This window comes from Dromiciops gliroides, chromosome 5, assembly GCF_019393635.1.
Source record: "Dromiciops gliroides isolate mDroGli1 chromosome 5, mDroGli1.pri, whole genome shotgun sequence".
In the NCBI taxonomy this organism is placed as follows: Eukaryota; Metazoa; Chordata; class Mammalia; order Microbiotheria; family Microbiotheriidae; genus Dromiciops; species Dromiciops gliroides.
In genome coordinates, this window is record NC_057865.1 from 258,289,340 (window position 1) to 258,310,489 (window position 21,150).

The window sequence follows — 21,150 nt, forward strand, 5'->3', positions numbered from 1 at the left end:
ACCTAGCTAACTCTTTAATACAACTTCAATAGGATAATATTGTTAATAAGATGAGGCTTTGTTTCCCTGATAATTATAAACACTATTCAATTACTTTCCTCATTCTACAACTTTGTTTTAGAAAAAAATATTTATCCATTTAACATTTTATTGATGTTTTTTATTTTTACATTGACTAATTTATAGACAGTCTTCCACACACTTCCCACCCTTTGTCCCTCCTCAATGACAGTACTCATTCCCTTTGTGAAGTTTTCCATATAGGAAATAAAACAAGTTAAGTAAAAAGCATGAAAATAAAGACACCATCTGAAAGCATATGGAATGTTCCTAATTCATATTCTATAACTTCTCCAAAGAAAGGATGAAGGGGCATTTTTTCATATCTTCTCATGGACCAAGACTGTTTTTTAAAATTACATAACATTTGAATCATTTTAACGCTTTTAAGTTTTCTAAAGAAAATTAAGCGCACTCTTCACCTTTTATTCTTCAATTCTGGGTCCTACTATTATCCATATTAAGTGTCTTTCCCGATAACTTAGTAAGAGTGTAATCAAATATTATTGAACAATTGATCCCTTAGTTACAGTTAGCCCATTCACATAAGATCATTTCTCAATAAAAGAGATGCATGAGTATATTAATATTATATTATGATATAGGAGAGAAAAAGAGAAAAAGGGAGACTATACATATATATATATATATATATACATAGAGAGAGAGAGAGAGAGAGAGAAAGAGAGAGAGAGAGAGAGAGAGAGAGAAAGAGAGAGAGAGAGAGAGAGAGAGAGAGAATTGAATATTTTACCATTTTACCTTTGGCATTTAAAAGGGTAACTTTGGAAAATTTGCCCTAGCAAATCATGAATCATATATAGTATTATACATATCGTTTGAAAGAAAAAAAAATCCCCAACACAATAAAAAAAATGTGGTACTTTCAAGGAACACTAAAAGGGTAATATAGTTGTTAAACTGGCTTAAAAAAAAACCAGAATATACATTTTTTAAAAAGTTGACAGGGAAAAATATCTCTAGGCAATGTAGCTTAGACCATCTGTCAAAGAGAGAATTGAAACCATATTTCCATTAGATGTGGTCATTGATCATTTGGTGAAGATTTTTGTAGACAAATTATATAGACTCTGTCATCTTCCACTATCTTATCTCCCATGTACAGGCTACAGACATTCTTCAGGGAAAGGCAATTTAGCTCTAAGAATCTGAGCAGAGTTGTTAAAAATGTTGAGCTCAAAGGGGATCTCCTGAAGCATCAGTTGAGAAAATGGAAGGTGGAGAATATGGATGGGAGCAGTATATTTTCTTAGTGTAGCAGTAAATCAAATGTGTATCTTTCTTTGGCAAAGTCTCTCAGGGAGTTACCTTTAAAAATGGAAATTCCACTTAGTTGTTTGTTTATTTGAATTTTTGGTGGATAAAGAAAGACTGGCCTAAGAAAGGCAAACTCCCCTGAACTGGAAATTAGGGAGATCTAGATTTCTGTATCTTTTTCAAAAAATCGTGATAATGACATGTATTATTATTATTATTATTATTATTATTATTATTATTATTATTATTTTGGTGAGGCAATTGGGGTTACATGACTTGCCCAGGGTCACACAGATAGTAAGTGTTAAGTGTCTGAAGCTGGATTTGAACTCAGATTCTCCTGACTTCAGGGCTGGTGCTCTATCCGGTGCTCTATCCACTGTGCCACCTAGCTGCCCCATTATACTTATTTTGAAAGGCACATAATGTCACCAGGATCATTATCTTTGAACTTTATCAATAGATGAGAGGAATTATATGTACCATTCTCAGACTCTTTGGTTAATTTATCTTGATATATTAGTTAAATAATCAAGAAGAAACAGAATAGAGTGTTTCGTATAGACACTGGACCTTCTTTTCAATGCCTTTTTTTCCCTGTAAATTAGCTGTGTAACCTTGGTCACATCACTGAGCTTCTCTGGGCTTTAGTTTCTTCATTTGTAAAATGAGAGGATTTTATTAGACCATCTCCTCTAATCTTCTAAAATCTCTTTCAGCTCTGAGTCTATGATTCATTAAATCTAAATGCATTGTTGAAATAAATCCTTGGATTTTTCATTATTAACTTTTTATTAAGTATAATAGCAACAAAAATATATTATGAGAGTACTTTTAAGTTTCTGAAAGCTATTTCCTTTCTTTCCATCCTCCCTTCCCTTTCTTCCTTCTTTTCTTCCTTCCTTTCTTCGTTATCTTCCCACTTCCTTCCCTTTTTCCTTTCTCCCTTCTCTTCCCTTCCATTCCCTAATATTTTTGACCACATGTTATGGGTCCATGGAGTATAAAAAATGTAACAGATAGTCTATATATTCAGTAAGTTTACTGTTTAGGTATCTGAGGGTATACCCACATGAAAAGTTAAATTCCAGTATGTGAATGCTCAAGGGAACTGATTTTTTTTTCATTGGGTTCAACAATGAATTGGGTTCAATTGAGTTCAAACCAGTGTGTGATTGATTGATTTGTTTTCAATGTGTGATTTATTAAATCAATTCTAGGGAGTTATGTGAGACATAGAAATTAAGTGAGTTGTCTAGTCTGATAGCTAGTAAACTCTTAAAAACCAGACCTGAAACAGGAACTCCTGGGTTCTGAGGCTATTTATACGCTACGCCACATTGTTTCTATAATACAAGAGTTAAATAACAATATTAGATAAGAATCTGAAGATACTATTTAGATCTTTTTTGATGGTTCTATTGATTTTCCCACCACAAAATATGCTCCCAACATGTGTATGCATTGGTAAATGTAACATGCCTAGTTTTATGATTGTGTTAAACACTTTTTCAGTGCATTTAACAATTTCATGCTTTCCCAAATTTTTCAAATGACAGGACATTATTCCTTTTGAAGAGTATATGACTTTTTTTTTTATTAAATTACATCTTTCAGTGAACTCCTGTGATCTTAGACCTAAAGGTAGAAGGAAATTCAGTCTAACCCCCTATTTCTAGTGATGAGAAAATTGAGGCCCAGAGGGGATAAATGGTTTGCTCAAAGTTGTTGTTCCGTCCTGTCCAACTCTTTATGACCCCATTTGGGGTTTTTCTGTCAAAGATACTGGAGTGGTTTGCCATTTTCTTCTCCATCTCATTTTATAGATGAGAAACTGAGGCAAATGTGGTTAAGTGACTTGCCCTGGGTTACACACCTGGTAAGTGTCTGAGGCCAGATTTGAACTCATGAAGATGAGTCTTCCTAATTATGAGCCAAGTGCTCTATCTACTGTGCCACCTAACTTCCCCTTTGCCCAAAGTTACACACTTAGTGTCAGAAGGATATGAACCCAGGTCCTCTGGCCCAAGGGATGGTGCTTTTCCCCCTCTAGAGTAATGCTTCTGAATGAAATAATCCCCTTTTCAAACCTAATCCATTTGTTCCTACCTCACTTAGCAGCATATTCATTTAATGATCTGCATACATTGCTAACTCTGTTTATTTTAGACAGATGCCATCCTATTTCCCATAGTATTCCTCATACATAACCTGTAATCCCAGAATATCATGCAAAAGTTGTACATTTTATACACATAGAGAAGATTGATAGAAATAAATCTATTTGAGGCTCTTGCCACGAGATGGCTTCCTTAGCAGTTTGTAATCATGGTGGTGGTGGTGGTCCTTCATTCTCAAAGAGGACCATGATATCAGGAGGTGATGTTGTGAATTGCACTGAATTGGATTTAAGTGAGGGCTGTGCAAGGTCAGCAGCCTCACTGTTTCCTGGGTCCAGTGGCAAGATATACATCAGGATGACAGGAGATGGCCCTGGATGTTTGAGGCAACTGTGGTTAAGTGACTTGCCCAGGGTCACACAGCTAGTATTGTCAAGTGTCTGAGGCCAGATTTGAACTCAGGTCCTCCTGACTCCAGGACTGGTGCTCAATCCATTGTGTCACCTAATTTCCCTGCTTGTAATCAATGATGTTACTCAAAGACTGAAATTTCCCAATGATGAGATTATGTAGTTTAGATATACGAAACTTCATCTATTGGAGATGGAACATGAACTTCATTTATACTTCTGCCTTAGCATCATGGACAATGTAAAAAGGTTCAAAATATGTTACAGAGGTAAAGAAGGGAAGAAGAGAGGGAGGGAGGAAGGAGGTAGAAATGGAGGGAAGGGAAGTTAAAGGAAAGAGAAAGAGAAAGGGAAAAGGGAAATGGAAAAGAAGGGAAGGAGGTAAGGGAGAAAAGGGACAAGTAGGGTAGGAGAGAAGGGAGAATCACAGAAAAGGGAAAGAGAGGAAAAGGGAAGGAGGGAAGGAAATGAAGAGAGGGAGAGAGGAAGGAGAAAAGGGAGAAGGGAGGGAGGGACAAAATTCAAAAGCATTTATTGAACTCCTCTGTGTGCTATTATTATCATCCCCATTTTACTAATGAGGAAACTGAGGAAGATAAAGGTTAAGAGACTTACCCAGGGTAACACAGCTAATAAAAGTTTCAGGTCAAAATTAATACCAAGTCTGGCCTAGCTTTCTATGTGTTGTACCACACCTCCTTTTAAGGACACATATTAAAAAAATGTTCATTTGGTTAATTTTCCCAACTTTTGTTTTAATGCTTTTGGGAAAAAAGAAATTAAAGAGCAAAATAACAACTATAAGAATGCATGTATATCGTTAGTTGTAAAAAAAAAAAAGTGTGTGTGTACGTATATTTTGATAAATGTATAGTTTTTTTGATCCTCCCAATTATAGCCTATAGATGGAGAATTGGCCCTGGGTTCTGTTCAGATTTTGTGCTTGAGACATATTGGTTGAACCTGATTGTCACTTAACCTCTCAATGCTCTGTGCATCTTCTGAAGGCTATATGAGGCAGAGAAGATCTCAATTTGCATTGGCAGAGGGAGTTTGCTCACCCATGAGTTTCCACTATCAGTGAAATTCCAGTCCTACTTCTAGGCCTTTTGGGATTATTTTACATATTGTACTTGTGCACATTATATCACCCAGTAGAACATAAGCTCTCTAATGCCTAGGCCTGTTTCCTAATTTTTTTTGGGGGGGAGGGGGGTAGTGCTAGAACCTAGCACAGTACTCTGGATGTAACAGTTGTTTAACAAGTCTTCAATGAATTGAATCAAATTCTTGTTAATATTTCCATTATGAATATGCCAAAGCTGTAACACAGTTGACAAAGTCTCTCCAAATAGCATTCCTCTGAATACGCCAAGATGAGGCAGACATGCTGTTTTTCTTTGGGAGAACTGTCAGCCATTCAGGCAAATGAATCATAGCTTGCAAGCATAGATCTTAAGGATAATGTAAGGCAATAAGCATGACTAGGAAAATACTCTTTTTCACATTATTATTATTAACATATTTCAGAAACCCAGATCTTCTTTTTAATATGACTTTCAAAATTATTATTTCCTATCAAGAAAAATATTTGAAACTAAAAAAAAAAGGAAAAAAATAGGCTTTCTATTTCTCGTCAATAAAAAGCTAAATGGTTTTGCCTACCCAACTGAAAGGGAGTGAATGTGATTTACTCTTGATATAAAATACTGTCTCAGTGAGTTAAATCACTTAGAGGTATAAGCCAAAGGAGGGAGCTTAAAGGAGACATGGTCAAATAGACTTAGTCCCCAGTGTGTATAGTATGGTCCCAGTGGAACCCAGACTCAAGTGTTTTTTCCCCTCACTAAGCCTTCTTTCTTCATCTAGGAAGCAACTGTGAAGTATGTTTGCTATGAACTCTTGAACCATCTGAACTTACTCTCCCCATAGAAATATTGCTTTGGAAATACTTATTTCAGAGTGACATGACAAGTAAGGTCGATGTGCTTTAATATCATTTAGTTAGGAGATATTACTTTGGGAATTACATTCAGTGGTATTTGAGACGCCCTGAAAATATTGGTAGGACAGGTGAGGAGCAATTAACATTAGCATGGTTATTATGTCCATCTAAAGACAAAAGTCCATTGTCCTTTATGGAATACATAAAAAATTTAAAACAGCTTGGTTTAATGTGTCAATCAGCATACTTAAAAAAAACCACCTCACCAAGTATACATTTAAAATTTTATATAAATGAATTTTGCGTTTATGACTTGAATCATCATTAGATCTTTGTCAGCAGCAAAACACAGCTGGTTGAAACTATGGGTGGAACATTAAGAAATACAGCATATAAGAAAGAGGGAAGGAGGAAAGGAGACTCTCGCACTTTGAATCTTGTCAGGAAGTGATATGTCTAGTTAAAATGAATGGTGAGTAAATGTGTGTAATCACCAATAGGGTACCAATTCTTTGTTTAAAAAAATATGGGGCCACAGCTAGGTGGCAAAGTGGATAAAACTCTGGCCCTGGATTCAGGAAGACCTGAGTTCAAATACAGCCTCAGACACTTGACACTTACTAGCTGTGTGACCCTGGGCAAGTCACTTAACCCTCATTGCCCCGCCTTGCCCCCAAAAAAAAGAATTTTAAGAAAGTGTTAGCTGTAGGTGGACTGATTTTCTCAATTCAGGGGACTATATAACTAAATTATTTCAGATATTTTTTTTATCAAGTTCTTAAGTTTATTCATACAACTAGGCCTTATGATTCCTTAACTTTAAATTTGGCTTGATAATAACCTAGTCATTAAAATAATCAGTGACCCATGTGTTGCAATGTTAAAGCATCCAGGCAATTGGTCTGATGGAAACTGAAACATTTGATGAAAATTGAGATGTCCTTAAAATGTTAAATTTATTATCTCCTATTTGTTGATTTTTTTTTCCTTTCTTTTTTTCCCTATGGCATGCTGTTTGGGGATTAGAATATTTGCAATAAATGAGAACCTTATGATATCACATTGGGATTCTGTTTTTCCACCTTTCCAAGTGTAACCTTCGATTTAGCATAGTGCCTAACACTTAGTAGGTAACTAATAACTATTTGCTAACTAACTGAAAAGCAACACAACATAAAGGTCTAATGTTGTCAGCTCAAACTGAACTGCTCAATTGGACAGTCAACTCTTATTTTTTTCACCCCTCTAGATCCAATAGTTATCAAATGAGATAATATGTAAAGTTCTGGGGCAGCGAGGTGGCGCAGTGGATAGAGCACCAGCCCTGAAGTCAGGAGGACCTGAGTTCAAATTCGGCCTCAGACACTTAACACTTACTAGCTGTGTGACCCTGGGCAAGTCACTTAACCCCAATTGCCTCATTAAAAAAAAAAAAAAAAAAGGTAAAGTGTTTAGTACAGGGCTTCACATAATGATTTTAGTCTGACTCTTCATAACCCCATTTGGGATTTTCTTGGCAATGATACTGCAGTGGTTTCAGCCATTTCCTTCTCCAGCTCATTTTAAAGAGGAACAGCTAAGGGAAACATGATTAAGTGACTTTCCCAGAGTGATACATCTAGTTAGTATATGTGGCCAGATTTGAACTCAGGGAGCCTTCTTGACTCCAGGTGTGGTGCTCTATTCACTGTGCCATCTAGCAGCCCACAATCAGGTCATGACATGAATATTATTTTAATGAGAGTTTTATTCATCTTTCTTATGACCATCTTAAAACCTAATAGTAAACTGAAATAAAAATAACACTGTATGATGTTCCTAACCAATGACTAGCAGGATTTAATTTAAGGTTTCCCCCATCTCCCAAAGATTTCTTATGATTTAATCACGCTTTTCTTGTCATTTCTCTTTTCTTTTTTTCTTTCTTTTAAAGTATTAATCAATCAACAAGTATCTATTTATTTTAAAGTAATAAACACTTTTATTTATAGTTTTGGGTTCCAATTTTTATCCCTCCTTCCCTCCCTTCCCTCCCCCCTCCCTAAGGCAGTAAGCAATCAGATATAGGTTATACATGTATGATTATTTAAAGTATTACCATTACAGTAATTTTGTATAAGAAAACTTCTATAAAAGATACTAACATAGTAAATTCATCATTACTTAGATCTCAGTCTTCATGTCCTAGGTCTGATTTCTGAACCTTTTCTCTAGACTCCTGACCATCTTAATATTTGGACTGTTCGCAAAGTTCTTAGGCTCTTGGTTCTCATAATCCTTACCCAAGTTCCTGATCTCACTGCCTTGCTTTGTTCTCTAATATTTACATCTTCATGATTTCTTCCTGTGTCAAAGGCCTTAACGTTTTCAACTTAAAATTGTTATTAGTATCTTCCTTAATATAATACTAATGTGTTGGGGGAAGAGAGACACTGAAGCCATTAAAAGGGTCCTTGAGTGCTTTTTTTTTTTTTTTAATTAGTCTGCAGAGGACATTTAAGAGTTTGTGGAAGGAAGTATTCACAGGAAACCTAGATAGGACTTCTCTTGGACTCTACTAATTTCTCCCTTAAGAGACAGAGACTCTAATTCCATCTCCCTCCCCACCCTATTCTACCCAAGAAAATATTCATAGAGTCTTTTCTGATTAAAACAAAAACAAACAAGAACCACAACGCCCAAACAAACAAACAAAACAAAACCACCCAAAAACCTTGGTTAACAAAGGGAAAAAAATAGAAAAGGCTAAAATTAGATGGGAAGGCTTATTCTATAAATTATAAATTATAAATTCTGAGGAAGCAAAAAATTACTCTATTAAATACCAAACCAAACCAAAATTAAAACCCTGGGAGAAATTGTAACAACCCTAAGGGAAACTATTCAAGGTGAAGTCAGTGTCAGAAAATATATGGTGAAAATGGACTCTAGTCTTAGCAATTCAATGATCGAAGACAATATCAAAGGACTCATGATGAAACATGCTATTCCCCTCCAGAGAAAAAACTGGTATAGTCTGAATACAGACTGAAAAATACTCTTTCTTTCTTTCTTTTTCTCTTTTCTTTCTTTCTCTTTCTTTCTTTCTTTCTTTCTTTCTTTCTTTCTTTCTTTCTTTCTTTCTTTCTTTCTTTCTTTCTTTCTTTCTTTCTTCCTTCCTTCCTTCCTTCCTTCCTTCCTTCCTTCCTTCCTTCCTTCCTTCCTTCCTTCCTTCCTTCCTTCCTTCCTTCCTTCCTTCCTTCCTTTCTTTCTTTCTTTCTTTCTTTCTTTCTTTCTTTCTTTCTTTCTTTCTTTCTTTCTTTCTCCTTCCTTCCTTCCTTCCTTCCTTCCTTCCTTCCTTCCTTCCTTCCTTCCTTCCTTCCTTCCTTCCTTCCTTCCTTCCTTCCTTCTCTTTGTTCAAGTCTTCTTGTACAAAATGACTAATATGGAAATGTTTTACATGATTTCATATGTATAACATATCAGATAGCTTACAGTCTTAGAAAGGGGAAGGGAAGGAGAGAGAGACATATTTTGAACTCAAAAATTTAAAGAAAAAAATAAGTGTTAACAATTGCTTTCACATATAATTTGGGGGAAATATAAAATATTATTTTTAAAATTGACTCTAAGTACTCTCTTAATATTCTACAATAATACTTGGTCTTTGATTTATAATTGATTTTGATTTTGTACATGCAGGAAAAGTAACTAAGTAGAGCCCACATAGTATATCACAGTCAAATGAATTTATAGTAAAGAATCCTTTAAAGTGGGTTTTGAGATGCATTTATATATGTGTGTGTGCCTGTGTGCACATATGCATATGTGTGCGTGTGTGTAAAGGCAACTAGGTGCCACAGTGGATAGAACACTAGCCCTGGGGTCTGGTGGACCTGAGTTCACATCTCACCTCAGACACTAGCTGTGTGACCCTGGGCAAGTCACTTAACCCCAATTGCCTTAAATATCAGGGCAGTCTCCAGTTGTCCTGATATATATCTTGCCACTGGACCCAGATCACTTTGGAGGAGAGAGTGAGGTTGGTGACCTTGCACAACCCTCCCTCACTTAAATCCAATTCACTACAAGTCACGACATCACCCTGATGTCACGGTCCTCTTTGACAATGAAGGACAAACAACAACAATAACGTGTGTGTGTAAAATATTGTGATTGTTAGAAATAGGAGACGTTTACAAGTACAGAGGGTCAGGAACATGAGGGACTGGGGGAGGAAAAGAGGAGAGAACACTTAAAAAATCTCGGTCCTGAGAAGGCAGCTGTGTCAGGTCATTTATATGTATGTTGAAGTTTGGAAAAGAAAACAAAACTGAGGAGGAGATGGGGAGATTCTATGTTTGTTCTCATTCTCTCATAGCTTAGGGGCTTTCTCTATTTCTAGGCATTCAGGAGCTCACTGTCTATCCCCCTCCCTTGGAGCAGAGCACTCTCTGCCTCTCCTTATTTATTTATTTTTTGGTACCCCATGATTCAATATTGCCTCCTAATTAATTTATTCTACAATAGTTTGCAAGGACTCCTTCATGGGCATCTTCACTAGTTTAAACTCTAACCATAAAGGTGCTTCTCCTATGAATTGAAGTGCCCACTTCTTTCCCATCTTTTCTGAGTCTATATATGCATATTTGGCCTTCTTTAATTGTAATACAGAATGTATTACAATGTAACATAACAACATAAAAATGTCATATGATATAAGATGGCATAAGATGACATGACAATTGAATAGAAAACAGTATGCTTTATTATACCATCTATTACGTGATATATTATGATATAATACAACATGATTTTAACATAATGAAATATGACAGAATAACATTAGTATGATTGTATAATACATGTGCTATGTGAGATACTTTCAGGATTTTTATAGCTAAATTACCCAAATAGACAGGAGTTGGGATGGTCTTGCTTACAAAATGGCATGTTTTCTATAAATAATTTTTTTAGTGTAATTTTCTATAAGTTTTTTTCCCTTTTCAAAGAGATTTTAATTCAAGGATAATATTGATATATGGGAAGGACACACAACATTTGTTGAATCAAAATTTTCTGTTATTTAATGAACAAAGCACACTATCACAGAGACTCAGATTTGAAAGGCATCCATGATGCCATCTAGTTCAATATGTCTGAATAGCAATGAATGCTAAGACCTCCCTGACAAAAGATGCTGTCTCCGTGACTTTACAAGTATAAGAGATGAGGAAATCATTTGACTTTGAGACCTCTAAATGTTAGCAAGACCTCCTCACATTTTTCTTATATAGCAATTATGCCATTGGGGCAATACATAGAGTTGTTCAGTCACTTGGAAGAAACTAGGGGGCAGGATGGATAGAGCACCAGGCTTAGAGTCAGGAAGACCTGAGTTCAAATCCTACTGAAGATTCTCATTACCTGTCTGACCCTGGGTAAGTCACTTAACATGTTTGACCCAGTTTCCTCATTTGTAAAAAAGCATCTACTTTCAAGGGTTGTTATGAGGATTAAATGAGATAATATTTATAAAGCATTTAGCACAGTGTCTGGCATATAATATAATATTATTGTTATTGTTATCATCCCTTTACTAAGTCATTGCCTACATGGATTTCCTAGTATAAATATTATCACTTAGCTCTGGGAAACTGTGACAAAAGGATCTTTAATTTCCTCTATCTTTTCTTAGCTCCATTCCCCAAGTCAGAAAGTACTCTGGCAAAATCCATCAGTTTTAGACTATTTATTTCTTCCTTGAGGATGTTATTCCTTCAATTGCCTCCTCTCAACTTCATTTCCAATAAGTAAATCCAAACTAGCAAATACCTGTGGTTACCAATGTTTGTTTTTATTCCTTTGTTTTTTAATTTTGAGCAAAACCACAAAATTGGGGAATATTTATTTTCGGAATCAAATACTGGTTAGCAGAATTTAGAAAGAAAAAAGGAAATGTTTAAAAGGAAAAAAAAAAGAGGTAAATGGTGAGGGGGGCCAAGGAAAGTGGACAGATATGGATAAAGATAGAGACAGAGACAGAAAAGAGAGATAGAGATAGAGATAGAGATGATAAGAGGGGGAGGGGGAGAGGGAGAGGCAGAGAATTACCACCTTATATTCTAGGGTCAGGAACACTGCTTTTGTTCTGTAAGGGCCAAAATTTACTAAGGGGAGAGTTAATTGGTCAGCTTGCTGTAATATTGGAGTAAGAAAGGAGATTAACAGCATCTTTAAAAAACAAAACAGGGTTTATTAATGGGAACACATTTAAACACAAGTAAGGTTAATAGAACTAGGGACAATGAAAAAGGGAATGGGGAAGGAAAAAAAATACAACCTACAAACTCATCACCACCCAGAAACAGCAGTTTCAAAGAGAATCAGCTGTGCAATGTCCCTCTCCCTCTCTCGCTCGCTCACCCAAAGTGAACTCTCTTCCCTTCTCTCTCCCCAAAGCCCCTTCTCCCACAGGAAACAGGGCCCATCACACACACAGCCCCAAGCTAATTGGCTGGCAGCCCTGATTGATAGAACTAACAAACGTCTCTATCAAGACGAGTTCCAGATGCTAAAGACCACCTGACCTGTCCTCACCAGGTTTCCCACCATTATAATTTGGCCAGGCCCATGCAGGCATGTGGGTGTCCGGCATGAGGCCAGCATGCACAGGCACACACCGGGGCCTCCAATCCCAGCCAAAGATGGGGTCACAGAAACCCCAAATCACAACCAATCCTTACGGTTCTAACATGTTTCCTGGACAGTACAATTGGCTTCAATCCCAGAGACCCGACTACCTTTGCCTCTGTTTTCATTCCTTAATTCTTCTGGCTGTTTTTCCTTCTTCGGATCTATATATCATCCATTGACTTCATCAAGGTCTGGGTTCATCTGGAACATGACACATTGAAACAGAAAGTCCAGGGAAGCAGTAGTCTCCACTGCCTCTAATCTTAGATTTGGTTGCAATCCTCAAATGGGATAGTATTATATTACATTCTGTCCAAAGGAGCTCTTAGGACAAGAAGCCTCCTTGGTTCTGCTTACCCTGGACCTTCATTTTGAGATCTGCCCTCTTCCATGTAAGACAGAGCTGTATAATTGCAGCAAACCATTAGCCTTTGGGTTTAGGCCTTTACTTTCAAGCACTCTTCCTTGATTACTGAGCTTGATTCCTGCTGGTGAGAGAGCTTTCCCTAACTCTGATTATTTAGTATAGTCCCCAAATCTTCTCTGCAGGTTAGACCAAAGCTTCTTAAATTGTGGGTCGCGACCCCATATGGGGTTGTGTAACTGAATGTGGCGGTCGTGAAAAATTTGTCAAGAGTAAAAGGTTAGGTATAGCTATTTTAGATACCTATTTAGCCTAGTTTGCATAAAAATTTATTGGGTGAAAAGGGGTCCCTAATAGAAAAAGTTTAAGAAGCCCTGGGTTAGCCCATAAATAATTATTGATGATAATCAACAAAACACTTTGCCATTACAAAATTTTAAAAATTAAAAAGAAATTAAATCAATAAAACATTTTATTATTTAAAAATTTTAAAACTTAAATCTTTGCTCTTGGCTTATAAAAAATAAGTGGGTGGGTAAACTTTAATGGATTCTTCTGGTGCCTGGCTTACTTTCATGGCCTTTTCTTATGTGAAAGAGATATTCAAAAGCTCACTTTCTTCAAAAAGTGGAGATGAATTTAATTAAAAAGATATATTTTTTACAAAGAAGTTTGAATCCTCTTGGATCTTTTTTTTTTTTTTTGAGAGGCAATGAGGGTTAAGTGACTTGCCCAGGGTTACACAGTAAGTATCAAGTGTCTGAGGTCGGATTTGAACTCAAGTCCTCCTGAATCCAGGGCCAGTGCTTTATCCACTGCACCACCTAGCTGTCCCAATCCTCTTGAATCTTAAAAGGCAACACTCTTTTCAAGACACACAAGCAGTCTAAATAGTATGCACCCTTATATTCATGGTCCCTGTTACTTGTACCTTACATAGTTGTTGTTGTTGTTGAGTTATTTTCAGTAGCTTCTGACTCTTCATGACCCTATTTGGAGTTTTCTTGGCAGAGATACTGGAATGTTTTGCCGTTTCCTTCTCCAGATGAGGAACTAAGGCAAGTTGGGGTAAACGACTAGTAAGTGTCCAAGGCCTGATTTCAACTCAGGTCTTCCTGACTCCAGGCCAGGTGCTCTATCCACTGTGCCATCTTTTTGCCCTCACACTTAAGTAGAGCCTAAATTTTTCTACTTGAAATATTTACCTAGGGCCAGATCAATGCCTTATTTCTTTCTTTCATATTACTTCCAATGACTGAAGATGTTTCTTCAGTACTCCCTAAATTTTCTTGTCTCTCTGCTAAAGGTCCCCAGTTTATCCAACTGATGTTCATACAGATAATAAGATAATAGCTTTAGAGGAATTTAGTGGTCATTTAGTACAAGCTTTTTCATTTTGTAGATGAGGAAATGTGCCCAGAAGAAGTATCTTATTTAGGGGTAGTGAGCAGAAGAATTGGAATTGAAATCCATCTCCTCAGATTCCTAATTCAGCACTATTTAAGCCCACTCATCACTTTGACTTTGTCTCCTCTACATCAGCTTTAGTTTTCTCAATGTGCTTGCTACAGTATGACACCTATAATGGAATCCAATATTCCTAGCTTGAGATTATAGAGGGATAATTGCCTGTTCATTTTTTTTTCTATGTTAAGATCCTATCAGTGCAACATAGAATGACATTAGCTTTTTTTGGCTGCCATATTATTGGCATAATGTATGAATTGTTTGAAATCATTGACACTAGAAGATATTTTGCTTCTATTTTTTTCTATAAATTTTGTCAAGAAAAATAATCAAAGAAATAAAGAAAAGGGGCACTATTTTACAAATAAATCTTACTCTTTAGCCTTAATACAAGTAAATGAATGATGATGATGATGATGATAAACAAGCAGAAGATGGAGGACTAGACATTTTCTCTAATCCTTTCAAGTTCTCAAAAATTCCCCCAAATAAGGATTATGAGAAGAGTTAAAGTAACCCCAGCTGTTTCCTCTGATTAGCCTAATGAAGTAGCCACCTGATAAATTAACACCAGGAAATCTAATCTCTAATTTTTAATTTCCTCACTCAGTAACCCTTCCCCAAGAACTCACCACACCCTGATACAAGGGTTTGCAGAGGAGGTTGAGGTATAGGAAAACAGAACTGTGTTCTGCCTAGGGAACTGTACTACAACAGTGATCAGTTGGTAAATTAAAAACCATGAGAATTCAGGCATACCAGCATGGATGGAGGATGGTTGCAATAGACCTGAAGGAAAGGGGACTGTGATGAAGGTAGGACCATTTCTGTCACCTAATAAGTCACCTGGGGCAAGGACAAGCTGTAAGAGGAGGATGAGACAGCTTTGAAGTCTAGACTTGGGAGGTCTGCCATCAGAGGAGAAAAAGACAGAAAAGAATAGAGAATTATAAAGAAAAAAGGATTGAAATTGCCACAGCTTTCAGGAATCATGAGCTAAAGAGATCTCAAAATATACATGGTGAACCAAATCTAATAAGATATATTCTAAATAGAGATAAATGTAAAATCCCACACTTCCTTTTGATTAATTGCAAAAGAATAGGATTAATAAGTCAGGGTTAGGCATCAACTTATGTAAAAAAGATTTGATGCACTACACCTTTTGACCCAAGAATTTCATCACTAATTCTCTTTTCCAAAATCACCAGAAATCAAATAAAATGATCTATCTGCACACACACACACACACACACACACACACACACACACACACAGAGTGAGAGAGAGAGAGAGAGAGAGAGAATGAACGAGAACACAGCTCTAGTTGTTAAACTAAAAACATAACTGGAAAAAAATCTCTATATCTAACAATTGGAAAATAGCCCAATAAACTATGGTGTCTTAATGTGGCTGAATATGATGATTCCATTAAAATAATAGGTAAGTTGTATAGAAGAAAATACTGAAGAACAGATTTGAGGTGATGTAGATTGAACAATAGCAGAAGCTAACTAAATACACACTGATGTCAACTTTTTTTAAAGAAAGGAAATGAAAGAAGGAAGTTAAACAGAGTTAAAGGTAGTAGAAATTTAAGCAGCTCTGGAAAGGAGACATAAGAACCATATTTTATTTGCTTGTTTGTTTTTCAGGTATTTTATTGCTATCTTTTTCTTTTTATCTTACCAAAATTTTTCTTAGTGTCTCTTTCCCTTCCCCTTACCAGAGAGCTATCACATGTAACATATATTTTAAATAAAAAAAAGAAAGTGCAAGTTTTAAAAATCAGAAAAAACCAATATATTGAAATATTCTGAAAATATATTCAAAGTTCCATATCCATGGATCTCACCCTACCCTGTCCAGCAAAGGAGTAGGTTTGGGATGTCTTCTCATATGTCTTTTGGGGGACTATGCTTGTTATGTCTAATTTTGTACCTTTCAATTTTGATATGGGGGATTGTTATTCTTTCCCCTTAGAGTATTGTAGTCATTGTGCATATTGCCTTCCTGACTCTAGTAACTTCACTTGCTATCAGTTCATTTAAGTCTTTCCAGCCTTTTTTGAATTTACTGATATTCTTTTTTTTTTTTTTGTGGGGCAATGGGGGCTAAGTGACTTGCCGAGGGTCACACAGCTAGTAAGTGTCAAGTGTCTGAGGCTGGATTTGAACTCAGGTACTCCTGACTCCAGGGCCAGTGCTTTATCCACTGTGCCACATAGCCGCTCCCGAATTTACTGATATTCTACAGCTCAGTAATATTCCATTGCTTTTATGTACCACACACTGTTTAGCCATTCCCTAATTCTTCATCTCCAGTTCTTTCTATTGCCAAAATCGCATTCCTGGGGATTTCTTTTTCTTATCAATGATCTCCTTGAGGGCATATGCCTAGTAGAGGAATCTATACTTCAAATGGTCTGAGCATTTTAGTCTTTTTATTTGTGTAATTCAAAATTGTTTTTCAAAAGCATTATACTAATTCACATCTCTACCCACAATGTTCTAGTGGGCAGATTTTCCCACAATCCATCCAACACTGAATATTTCCATTTTTTTGCCAATTTGAAGGGTCTGAGGTGAAACCTCACTGTTGTCTTGATGTATATTTCTCTTGTTATTAGTGAGTTTGAATATTCTTTCAGATAGTTGTTAATAGTCTGCAATTCTCTTTAGAACAATGCGTTTGTATCCTTTGGCCACACACAAATATATATGTGTGCGTATACACACATATATGCATGCATACATACATACACATATATACATATACTAGCTATTATTATATTTAATCACAAAATTTAAAGTTAGAAGGGACCTCAGAGAAATATTAACTCTCCCAAGACAAGTATCATTTTCTGGTTTTCATCCTCATCACCCAGCATAGTACCTGGTCCATAAAAATGTGCTTAAACCTGTTTATTGATTGGAATAACAGTCATCTAATCAGACTCTCTAATTTTATAGATGAGGACAAGGGGGTGGGGTTTAAAAATGGCATCATAAGATTATAGATTTAGAGCTGGTATAGATTTTAAATACATCTGATGCAAACCCTTAATTTTACAGATGAGACTTAGAGAGGTTAAGTAATTTGCTGAACATCACACAGCTGAAAAAATATCAGAGGCAAATTTTGAATTCAGGTCTTCCTGACTTGTCTAGCTCTCCATTTATTATACCATGCTGACTTTTCTGATATTTCAAAATGCCCACATGATTATTTATGGTGGTAACTTTTCACACCACTTTCTACCTTATCCTGGCTAGGAGTGATGAACTTTACTATATTTATTTTTTCCTGTATGCTACACAACATTAAAAGAAAACTAAGGCTAAATCCCACAATCCATTAGTATATTTTTAAATTGTGGCAAATTTGCCCCCCCAGAACAATGCTGAAAGGAAATAGAAGGGGTAGAGGGGAGAGACTTGATAAACTGGACCAAATATTATAGATATTGCTAAAATAATATAGATTTTTATTAGATATTAGCTTATAAATATCACTTCAGACATTAGACTTGGTATTGCATCACCACAAAGATCTGAAACCATTTACTATAAATTTGCTGTGGTTACATTAGCTATCCTGGGCATTCTCAGAAATGCCCAGCTATTGTATTGAAATCTTAGGAGGCACAATTGATATTTAGTACTTCCAAAGCTCGGAGGAGTGATATTGGGGGAGGGAGGGAAAGAAGGAGGTGAGAGAGTTATGAGAACAAGATGTATGGCCCTGTTTGTGAGGAGAACAGTTTGAATACAATGTGCCTCTGCAGATAGCTTATAAATCAGCATATTCTGACAAAATAATAAAGGAAAGGTCTTTTAATGGAACCAATTTCATAGTCTTTGTGAGTCATAAAAAGTCTATTTGTAAAACTGCAATAATAATTAGACATCTGCCAAGATTTCAGGGTCTGTACTTGTTGGAGGATTGCAAATGCTGCTGAAATGTGCCTCTTTAGAAATTTTCGCAGCTAATTAAAAAAAAAATAGGTAGTGCTGTCACTGTATGCTGATGTCAATACTGCTTACTTCCGGGTGGTTTAGTAAAAAGGCTTCATTTTATGTCATTTTCTAATAATCCCAAAATTCTTTCTCAGTCAGATGAATAAGAGGAGGATTAACCCTCAGGGAAAAGTCCAACAGCCATGCCCTTTAGCAAGGTTAAACCATAGGGAGGATGTTTTTAATACCATTTACCCCCACTCTGAAATTTTGCTTTGTATAAATCTCCAGTAGATTTGAATCCCTTTGAAGTAGCGCTCAACAAATGGGCAATTTGAAATAGACATTCCCTCTCCCCAATTCAGCCTAAAAACCCAGAAACTTCTATCATAAAAGTGATGTCTGGCAGAGTGCAACATTCAGTCTGCTAGTCATCAGCATTTCAGAGGACCGTAGATTTAGAGTTATAATGGACCTCAGAGACCATTTACTCCAACCCTATCATTTTACAGATGAGAGAACTGGCATCTGGGAAGTTTAAGTGGTCTGTCCAAGGTTATACAGGTAGCAAGAGTCCAAGGAAAGTTTTGATCTCCAGTCTTCTGACTCCTGATCCAGTAATCTATCTACTGTTTCCCATATTTCACTCCTTTTGATTACTATATCCCTCTCCCAAACTTATCTATTTCTGTGGATAGCATCAAATATTTCCATTCACCCAAGCTTGCAAACTTGTACTCACCATCTATTCTCTCTGAAGTTCTGCTCCCCTTTCTGGGATTTTTTGAAATATCTTTTCCACTTCTTTCTACTCAAGTGGACACCTTACTGATTCAAGCCCATATCATGCACTCTATGTTCCAGCCAAACTATCTGCCTGAATGTCCTTAAACTTGGTATTCCATTTCATACATTTTTGTCTTTGCTTAGGGTTCTTTCATGGCTGAAATTCATTCTCTCCTCACATGGATCTCTTATTATGTGTCATTTAAAATACTGGGGGGCTAGCCTGTTTCTGTCTAACTTATTGGGGAATTAGGCTGGGGTTTCTAAGATATTGCTACTTATAAATTAATGACTATTGCACCCATTTAGGTAGTAAGTATTTGTTAAATCATATTAAATGTTAGGAGAGCATTGACCACATTTAACACAAGTGTAAAACCCACCAGCACCATATTGTCTCTAAGAGAGAGGACATAGCTCCAAGCAGAGTTCAGAAGTCCTACATTACATAAAGAGGAGAGAGCTCAGCTCCTGGAGAGCATTCCTTGCCTAGCAGGTGAACCAGAATGGCATTTGCCTAATGATCTCAATCTCTTTTCCTCTTCTAATAGAAGTGGCTCTTACATACCAATCAAAGTTAATTAGCTAGCATCATACCTGAGGGTGGTCCATATTTTTTTTTGTTTTATTTGTTATTTATTTAGAATTTTATTTTCCCAAATCACATGTAAAAACACATTTTAACATCGATTTTTAAAACTTTGTGTTCCAAATTCTCTTCCTGCCTCCCTCCCCACTCCCCCTTAAGAACTCAAGCAATTCAATATAGGTTATCCATGTGTAGTCATGTGAAACATTTCCACATTAGTCAGGTTATGAAAGAAAACAGACAAAAAAAAACTTTAGAGAAAAGAACTACCAAAAAATATTATCTTTCAATCTGTATTCAGATACCATCAATTCTTCCTCTAGATGGATTGCATTTTTCACAAGTCCTTCAGAGTTGTCTTCGATCATTGTATTGCTGAAAATTACTGTCATTCATAGCAGATCATCTTACAATATTGCTGTTATTTTTCATACAGTACATTTCTTTTCTTTCTTTTTTTTTTTTTGTGAGGCAATGAGGGTTAAGTGACTTGCTCCCGGGGTCACACAGCTAGTAAGTGTCATGTGTCTGAGGCCGGATTTGAACTTAAGCCCCCCTGAATCCAGGGCCAGTGTTTTATCCACTGTGTCACCTAGCTGTCCCCTCATACAGTACGTTTCATTTTGCATCAGCTTATATAAGTCTTTCCAGGTTTTTCTGATAGTATGCTGCTCTTCATTGTTTTAAAGAGTAAATTACATTTATATAGTACTTTATTTTTAAAAAATTTTAAAATTTATTTTTTAAAATTTTATTGAATAGAATTTTATTTTCCAAAATATATGTAAAAAAAATTTAACATCAATTTTTTAAAAAATTGTGTTCCAACTTCTCTTCCTCCTCCATTCCCACCCCCCACCCACTAGAACTCAAGCATTTCAAAATAAGTTATACATGAGTAGTTATGGAAAACATTCCCACATTAGCTAGGTTGTGAGAGAAAGCCATCAAAAAACCCCCAAAGCTTCAGATTGAGGAATTGTCAAAGAGTAAAAAAAATTCTTAAAAATGTGTTTCCAGGAGCAGCTAGGTGGCACAGTGGATAGAGTGCTGGCCCTGGAACCAGGAGTACCCGAGTTTAAATCCGGCCTCATACACTCAACACTCACCAGCTGTGTGACCCTGGGCAAGTGACTTAACCCCAATTGCCTCAACAACAACAACAACAAAATTTAAAAAAATGTGTTTCCATCTATTTTCAGATATTATCACTTCTTTCTTTGTAGATAGGTTGCCATTTTCATAAGTCCTTCAGGGTTATATTGGATCATTGCCTTGATGAAAATAACCACATGCTTCCCAGCAGATCATCTTACACTATTGCTGTTATTTTTTATAGAGTACATTTCACTCTGCTGCATGTAGGTGTTTCCAGGTTTTTCTGATAGTATCCTGTTCATCATAACCTAAACAAAGTACCTTAAACTTGACAAAGAATTTTCTTCATATTAGTCCAGCAAAGTAGGTACCATAGAGAGATTTCCTTATGATAAACCC